Raw genomic sequence first — 8,526 nt, 5'->3', positions numbered from 1 at the left:
GCGAAGAAAGAGTGACCTTTCGTAGCTAATCGGCTTTTAATCATTTACAAATTTATAATTATAAGCAATTACTGGCTAATTATGTTGCATTACACTTTGGAGTTTTAGAAGCGGTCGAAAATTATGTATGTTATGAATCATGCATTGTAAAAGCTTATGATTTCTGATAAGAAATGAATACCTCTGAATGAATACCCCTGTTAAAAAATATTGTTGATCTAAAAAGTATACAGTTTTGTAATTTAGTTTAATCAAATCAAATAAGGTTTTAAGCAAAAAATCCAGAAAATTCTCTACGGAACCTCTACTGCAGTTTACTTTTAAGCAAAATCAATCAGGAAGTCTTCGTTGAGAATGAGGTTAGGTTTTGAGAGACATAGACATGGTTCAAATAAAATTCCGGAACAATTTACATGAAATCCAAATTCAACTTCTGTCCGAAATGCACAAATGTTTAACCAATTGGAGCCATGCTCTGTAATTTTATTAAAAATCATTGACCACGCCCCCCCCCAACCCTACGCTGATTGCATTTGTTCATGCAAAAAAGCATAAAAGGCAACAATCAAACAGAGATACCCCATGTCCGATAGAGATGGAGATAGAGATAGAATTTGCCAAGCAAATAAATGCAAAAAATATATTTGTACGCACACACATGCCAAATGCAATTTCCATAACAAATCAAATATTTTATGACCCCAGCCAAATGGCAGTCGAAAAATGTTTTCGGCTTTAAAGCGAGCTGGGAAAAATTTATTTCTTGTGTTTTGTGTCCTATTGTTGGAAGGAAAAGTGGTTAGGTCCCCAAAGTCACACATTTGTATATACATATATTTATTTATGCGGTTGTTCCGATGGGAAAACCGAAAAGGCAACAATTAGTCGGCATTTTGTGTAAATAATATTTGCTAAATGTCCCAAACAGCATCGTCATAAATAAACGCACATTCTCGAGATGAACTAACAACGAAGTTAGATATACCCTGGATGGTATTTCAAGTGCTTTACTCTTTTTGAGCTTGAATATTTGCAATTTACTTGTGCATTTATGTTGCAATTTCAAGTGATTCAAATAATAATAATAAATAACTAAATCACCTCCTGCCTAAATATTTAAACAATTTACGTACCATACGTACGTATGTTTGTTAATCCCTTGGTAAACAAAGTTTGTTAATCGATAAAAGGGCAAATGAAAGAAATTCTTGGATTCATTTAAGAAAATATTTAAAGCAAAAACGAATCACAGATATGCGGAATATTCATAACGGGAACTGTGAGACAGAATTTGAATACTTAAATATGCAGCAAATTGGTACGCAAAATGCATAAATAATTCATATTTTATTGGAATTGCATGAGTGAAAAGTTGCATATGTATTGCATTTTTATAGAATATTGAAAATATTAATACTTCTTACATTTATATTTATTCGTATTATAATTAAGTTATAGGAAAAATTTTCATCTAAATTCGAATGTAATGATAATTTAATAATATCATACAATAGTGAAATATTTTCACTTTTTCTGGCAGTGTATGCCTTATTATTTTACATATCATTCCTGTTTGGTGAAAATTCATTTTTAATTATTACTGATTATAAGATAATGTCAACTCAATCTAGAATTGTATCCTTTGTGAAATTAATAAAATTTAAATGTTCAACTCAATATACAATATGGATTTTTTTTTCTTCAAGGCTTATTAATTTGCAAATTTAATAATTAATAATTAACTCAAATAATTAAACAGAAACATTAATTGCCTTTCTTATCACCACATTGATAAATAAATTCAAGACTTTTTATACCTTTTAAAGATTTTTAAACTCAACTTTCTGATAGTGTAACCCTACTGCTTATTGTATATCTATTGTTTCTATTATCCAGTTGATTGTATCTTTGCATCTAATATCTAACGTCTTTCACTTGTTCGTTTGCTGATTGTTTTCCGCTTGTGCTATTTGTTTTTCATTTGGGCAAAAGCATTGAAAGCTTTCCGTGCTTAACTTTTAACTCGCCCAAAACCCACAGAAGTGTCAAGTGCATTACATTCGTGTGTGGGTGTGTTTGTTCAAAATTTATCTCTGCACAGGGAAAAAACTGATCAATTTGCTAATTTACCTTACGGCGAAAACGCTTTAAAATCAAAAACTAAAGTTGGGGAAAAAAATACACTTTCTCAATTTAATGCTGTTTAATGATTTAATTTTTGTATAATTTGTATTGGGACTTTGCTTACTGGTGATGCAAAAATGGATTCATTCATCCAGACAAATCAACTGCAAAGCCAAATATAATAATGTCTCTGTTGTAATGTTGTTATTGAAATAGAGCTCTATATATTTCCTGAAAAATACAATACAATTTTCAGATCATATGAAATTTTCTTTCCGTGTATGTGCGGTGCGGCACAATGCGGAAAATGTGGCAAGAACATTTACACAAAACCCGCCGGCGACAGCAGCACCAAAAACCAAAACTAAAACTGCAGCAATTAACGGCCAGAGCAAGGCAATCGGCTAGCGGGCAGTAGTGGGTTAAGGGGGTGGCAATAGGGCAGTGAGACACGTTGTAGTAGGGGGATTCAAAAACAAATCAGGCAAGGCTAAAACTTTGATGCACTTGTTTAAAACATTCAAGGAAGCGAAAAATCGCTTAAGTAAGCCGGATTGCAAATACCACAAAACGCTCCCAGGAAATAGGGGGTCTTTTAGGGTGTTTCTGTGGGTCAGCAAAGGGTTAATGGCAGCGGAGCGGTGGGTTAAGAGCGGGTTTTCAAAGTTGTTTTTAAGCCTACGCACCGCAGCGCAACGCAACCTGACCCACAACCGAGAACCCAACTCCGCAGCAGATCTGAACCTGAACGAAAACAACCTCCCCAACCCAGCAGTGGGTTAAGCGCTCAATGGTCACTCCCTTAACCCACCATATACCCCACCCAGCGTCCACTTTTGCGCACCACGTTGCTGGGAATGGGAAAATGAAAATGCAACAAAAACAAAACGCTAAACCACCAAACACCAAATGCTGTCGCTGTCAGACGGTCACCGGAGGGTTAAGGCTGCGGTGCAGAAGGTGTGGGTGGTGGTGTAACTGCAGGGCAGAGCTGCCAGCTGCTAAAGCTCACACGCACACTGCGACAAAACGAAATTCAAACTATTGATTGGCTATCATTTTCATTTATTTTTCTTAGTACGAAACCACGAAATACATTATTGTTTTAGCACCAATTAAAATCACAATAACAAATCACAAAAACGATTGATTGAAATCACCAATCCGCATCTCCTTCAAATCATTTTTCATAAAAATAGATGCAGATAAATCAGTTCTAGCTTGTTCATTTCAGTAATTTGGTATAAAACAACTTAAACTTAAAGTTATATAAAGCAATATTAAAAAGAAATTAATATTTATTTAGAAATAAAATAATTTATATCTAATATCCGATTTAATGGTAACCCAGTGATGAAATCTAGAAGTTTTATTTGGGTCACCTATTTTAGTAAAATTGTACTCTACTTAGACATTATTGTTATTATTATTTTATTTAATGTTAATTCCTGGTTAAATGAAAAAGTTAAACGGTTGTGTTTTTTCAGTGTTCCGTTAAACGGAGACCAGAATACCCAGGTTGCCCCACGAATCCCTTGCGCTGTTCATTTGCGCATCTAATGAAGCTCAGCACTGCAAATGTGCGTGAGCGGTTTAAGGGCGGCCGGACGGTCGGGAAATTTGGAAATTTGGCGGCACCGTCGTCAGCTGTTGCCATCAACAACGCATTTTGGGTGGAAAAAGTTTTTCCGAGCCGGGAAAGCGGGCGCCATAACATAACGTTTCATTAGAGATCGAGCTGAGAAACATGCAGGCGCAGCGGTAACAAAGTCCCGACGTCCCACAAAAGTTTCAGAAACCCAACAAGTAAGCCAGTATAATATAATCCTTTAAATTACTATGAAACCTTAGACCGCATTAGCTAAATAATAACTACTCGTTGGTTTAAGCATATAGATATGGGAAAGGTATTTAAAGTAAATGAACAACGTAAGTAATTTTGTAATATACATTAAAATATTGTAATTTAAAGCTGCAGAGTTGCATGTGAAGAAAAAATGCTTAGAAATTTAGATTTGAATGATTTGAATTGCTTTTTTATAGATTTTAAATCTCTTGAGATAGTTATTCTAACATTTAACAACATAGATTTGATAACAAGTATTTGTTTTTTTAAATTAACAAACTAATTAGGTCTGGACCTGTTTATAACTAGATCATTATCTTTTTTCCGTTAAATTCAAAATATATTGTAGCCCACTTTTTGAAAAATTTTTTTGTTTGTTATTTAAAATCTCCACTGATTTTTTGTTATATCCTTTCTAAAACTGACACATTTGTCGCCTGTTTTCGCACACATGTGAACGTTGTTTTTCTGGCTGATGTTTCCGTTTTTATTTTTGCCATTGTTGTTCTGTATAGTACACTGGCCTTTTGTTGTTGGTTTGTGGAGGCCAGCCTTTTGTTTTTCGGTGGCCATAACAAAAATTTCACAGTTTCTTGTTCAGCTGGGCAAAAAGGGCGTGGCGGGGGCAGTGGAAGAGAAAGAGTGCGGGGCAGGATGCCGGTGGAACGCCTCCTGTGGTTGGACGCACGACAACAACAGCGCCACCAAAACAGTGGCCACCAAAAAAAAAAAGCGAGGGTGTGCGAGCGAGAGGGGGTGCACGCGTCAGAGGGAGATGGAGACAGAGGTATTTGGCACGCCAATACAATAACAAATTAAAGGCACAAAAGGAGTTAGCTTGTGGGCATAGCTTAGCTCCTGCGGTTGACCTCTCATTCGCGCTCTGCCCTCTACACTGCAAAACAAAATCGTTGCATATCCTTTGGATTTCCGAAATTCGTAAAAAATAAGTAAAACTCTGGAATGTCAGAATTGCTCTGAGAGTTGCTAAACCATCCTGTCAAAACGATATATTTAAGTTAATTTTTAATATGTGATCTAAAAATGTACAATTATACAAAAAAAAACAAAATACCTTAAGTTGAGGTATTCGAAACTGGCACTTTTCAACCTCTTCACTAATCTGTTCAAATTTTGGATGTGAGAGAGAAGAGTATAAGGATAAGGAAAGTAAATTTGTTATCTTTTTGATATTTATCAGTCTTTTGAATTCATTTTTCTTTGAGATTCAATAAAACAATCAAAAAATATCAAATAAATTTGCTTTTTATGTTTTAAAGTGAGTAATTGGTACAAATTGGTAATCTTTTTTGATATTTATCCCTCTTTCAGATTCACTTTTTGTTTTTTATTTCTCTTTTAGATTACATACATGAGTAAACTTTAATAATAAATAAGTGTACTGCTTTTTATGTTGCAGCTGGAACAGGTAACTAGGTTGTAAGCAGTTAAAATATTTAGAGTTTTTTTTACCATATCATATTTGTGTCCAAAAGTACATGTTACTGAAACTTACATTTTCGTATTGTCGATCTTTTTTTAGATAATTTTTTTTTCTATGCATGAGAGTGGTAAAGCGAGAAGGAAAACGAAAATTCAAATTCAAATGGTAGGGCGATGGAAATGGAAATGATGGCGATCCGGGATGAGTAGAGAAGAGGGGCTAAGCCTTGAGCGGACATTACCGGCGATTACCCCGTTACCGTTACCGTTAGTTGCCGTTTGAAACAAGCTTTTGCGGATGCGAATGCGGATGCGAATGCGGATGCTAACATCCTCCTAAGCTCATCAAAGTACCAACAACAGGAGCAGGAGCAATGAGCAGCACCAAATACACAACAAAGTGTTGACAGCCACATTTAGCGGATGGAAAAGAAGAGAGTCACACTGATCAAAAACACATTTCATCACTTTGTGGTAGTCCTAAATCAAGAACACTTTTTTTTAATTATGAATTTAAGACTGCCATTTTCGTTTAAAAAGCCTTCTTAGACTGCTTATCTTTTTTATCTGCCAATTGAACTAAAAATATCCCAAGAAGAATGTGCTATTACGCGAATTCTTAAGCTTCAATGAGTTGTATTTTAAGTGATAAAAAACCCAAGAAGTGAGTGCCATTACGCGAATTCTTAAGCCTAAATTTGTTTAACTTTAAAAGAAATATAAAATGTTTTAACCAAAACTGTCCTTTTTGACTCTTCGAAGTTAAATGACAAGCAGAATTTTCTCGCAGTGAAGCAGAAAATTAAAATGAAAATGCAGTAAGCACTGGGGAGCATTCACAGGAGCGTAAAGAAATCGGTGGGGGCAAATAAAGTTTGATTATGCGACTTCGATAAAGTTATCACACAATCGAAGGCAAACTGCCGTTTAAGTGATTAAGTGAGCAAGTTCTCTAAACCATCCAATTACGCGCCAGTCAACTGACCTGCTCGATGGAATGATTGATTGATTGACAGACTGACGGACCGACTAACCGACGTAGCAAAAGGAGCGATGAAGGATGGCTTTCAACTATTCTGCCCTGAAGACATCCAGCAAGCAACAGGTATCGGTAAATGGGTGAAAGTTAAAGGTAACACGCAACCTGCTATGCTAATAGTCCACGCATTAATTCGCTTACTCACGGGGTGAAGGTAAGCCCTACATCGCTTTTTTGCCCTCCAGTTCTCCCCGACGGCATTGTGTTTTCCCCGGCACACAACACAGAATCTTACTCAACCGCACACCTGCTTCGGGGCCCCCGGATTGTCGCTAACTGTTCGAGGGCGTTAAATGCAATAAATTGCATAAAACTTTTCACCTTCGGAAGGGGGCGCACTAATTCCCATTTGTGATGAGGGCGTGACACGATAGAGAAGGTCTTTAAATTGATTTAAAAGGTATTTGCATAGATCGCCAATTAATCATTACTTATTTTGGCTTAGTAGTTCCAAAAATCAACATATATTTAACATAAGCAGTTGTCACAATTGTTAAATTCATGCGTAGTCATTAATTCCAGGACACTTGTATAAAAATTTATTGCCTCGCTGGATAAAGTTCAGACACACTTTGATCAACAGTAACGTTGTGGTTCAACTTGACTTGTTTTAATCCCTTTTAGGGGTAATGAATACTATAAAACTAAAGTGAACTATAATTATTTATTTTTTGTTTTTTTTTTTTATAAGACTCTAGGATATCAGCATTACAACACTCGCAGCTTTTAAAGGGTTGTGTGTTGAGTGTTTCAAAGTATAATATTGCACCCATTCACGAACGTCTTAGAAATGCAATTTAAAATTGATATAGCTCCACTTAACACGAGCCACGGACTCAAGCTCATCTCTGATATGCACACATTAACTGACTGGGAACAAGGAACATCCTCGAAATGGGTCGGTATACATAAACTTAAAGCGCCGATGAGGGACATTACATTATTGAGTTGGCAATGGCCGTCGATAGTTTGCGGTGGAATGGTTGGGCCAAAATCGGGAATCGGGAAAACGGGGAACTTGGGAATCGGGGGAATTCGGGGCAAGTGCTGATGGAGATGGCGATGGAAGTGCAGGTGGTGGGTTCGTGGCTTGGCATCCTGGCTCCTGCGGTGCGGTGCTCGGGCATTAGTTTGACATTTACTTGGGCACGTCGTTAGCAGCTGAGTGCCACATGCACCCACGCACGTGTGTGCGTTACCCGAACACTGCGAAAAATATATACTAGGCTTTTTATTTTAAAATAGGAGTCACTAGCACAAAGCATTTTTTAATTGCATATTTCAGATGCTTATTTTGTATTTAAGGTCATGTGACATTGGTTGTACGTTGAAATAACTGACTGAAAAAAGCGCAGCCACAATACTTTCAGCAGTTAACTGCTTGCTTTTAAATCTGCTTTCATACTGTTCTCCAAATGGGAGACTCGCCTGTCCGCCTGTTAAATTTTAAGCTTTATTAAGCCTTGGTAAAGATTTTTCGAAATTGCTCTATATCCTTGAATACTACAACTAAAAGGATTAAAAAAACTTTAGATATAACCTAAAAATGCCATTTTATTCAAATTGTAAGGGCAACGTTTAAGTTTGCTCAACAATTATTCAGACAAATTCGCAGCTTTTTCCGCGAAAGAAAGAATGAAAAGAAAAGAGGAAAGTATATAAATTTCACGTTAAGCGGATTAACAAACGTACTTCTCTTCCATACAAATTTGTGCGCAAAATAATAATCTTACTTTTAATAAAAACAAAATTTTAACGATTCTTTATATGTTTACTTTAAATAGTAATTAATTTTGAAATCATAGCTGTTAAACTTAAATTGCTATTAATTGACTTACCTTTTAAGTCTCTATTGTAATGTGTGAAAAAGATCGATTGTTTCTGTAATTAATCGATCTGAGTGGTTTTCATTACTTCATATAACTGACCGTCATAATTTGTTTACAATTGCTTTCAATTTAAAAGTTTTAACCTCTCGGGTGTATATTAAAATAAAAACATCGTTTACGTTATCATCATATTCTGTAGTCTAGTAGTTAGATTAATTAATTGCAAGGTGATCATTTCGTTCAGT

Source organism: Drosophila elegans, unplaced genomic scaffold (assembly GCF_018152505.1).
Source record: "Drosophila elegans isolate 14027-0461.03 unplaced genomic scaffold, ASM1815250v1 contig_149, whole genome shotgun sequence".
Taxonomy (NCBI): Eukaryota; Metazoa; Arthropoda; class Insecta; order Diptera; family Drosophilidae; genus Drosophila; species Drosophila elegans.
The sequence above is the reverse complement of the archived record's forward strand: the minus strand, read 5'-3'. Positions refer to the sequence as shown.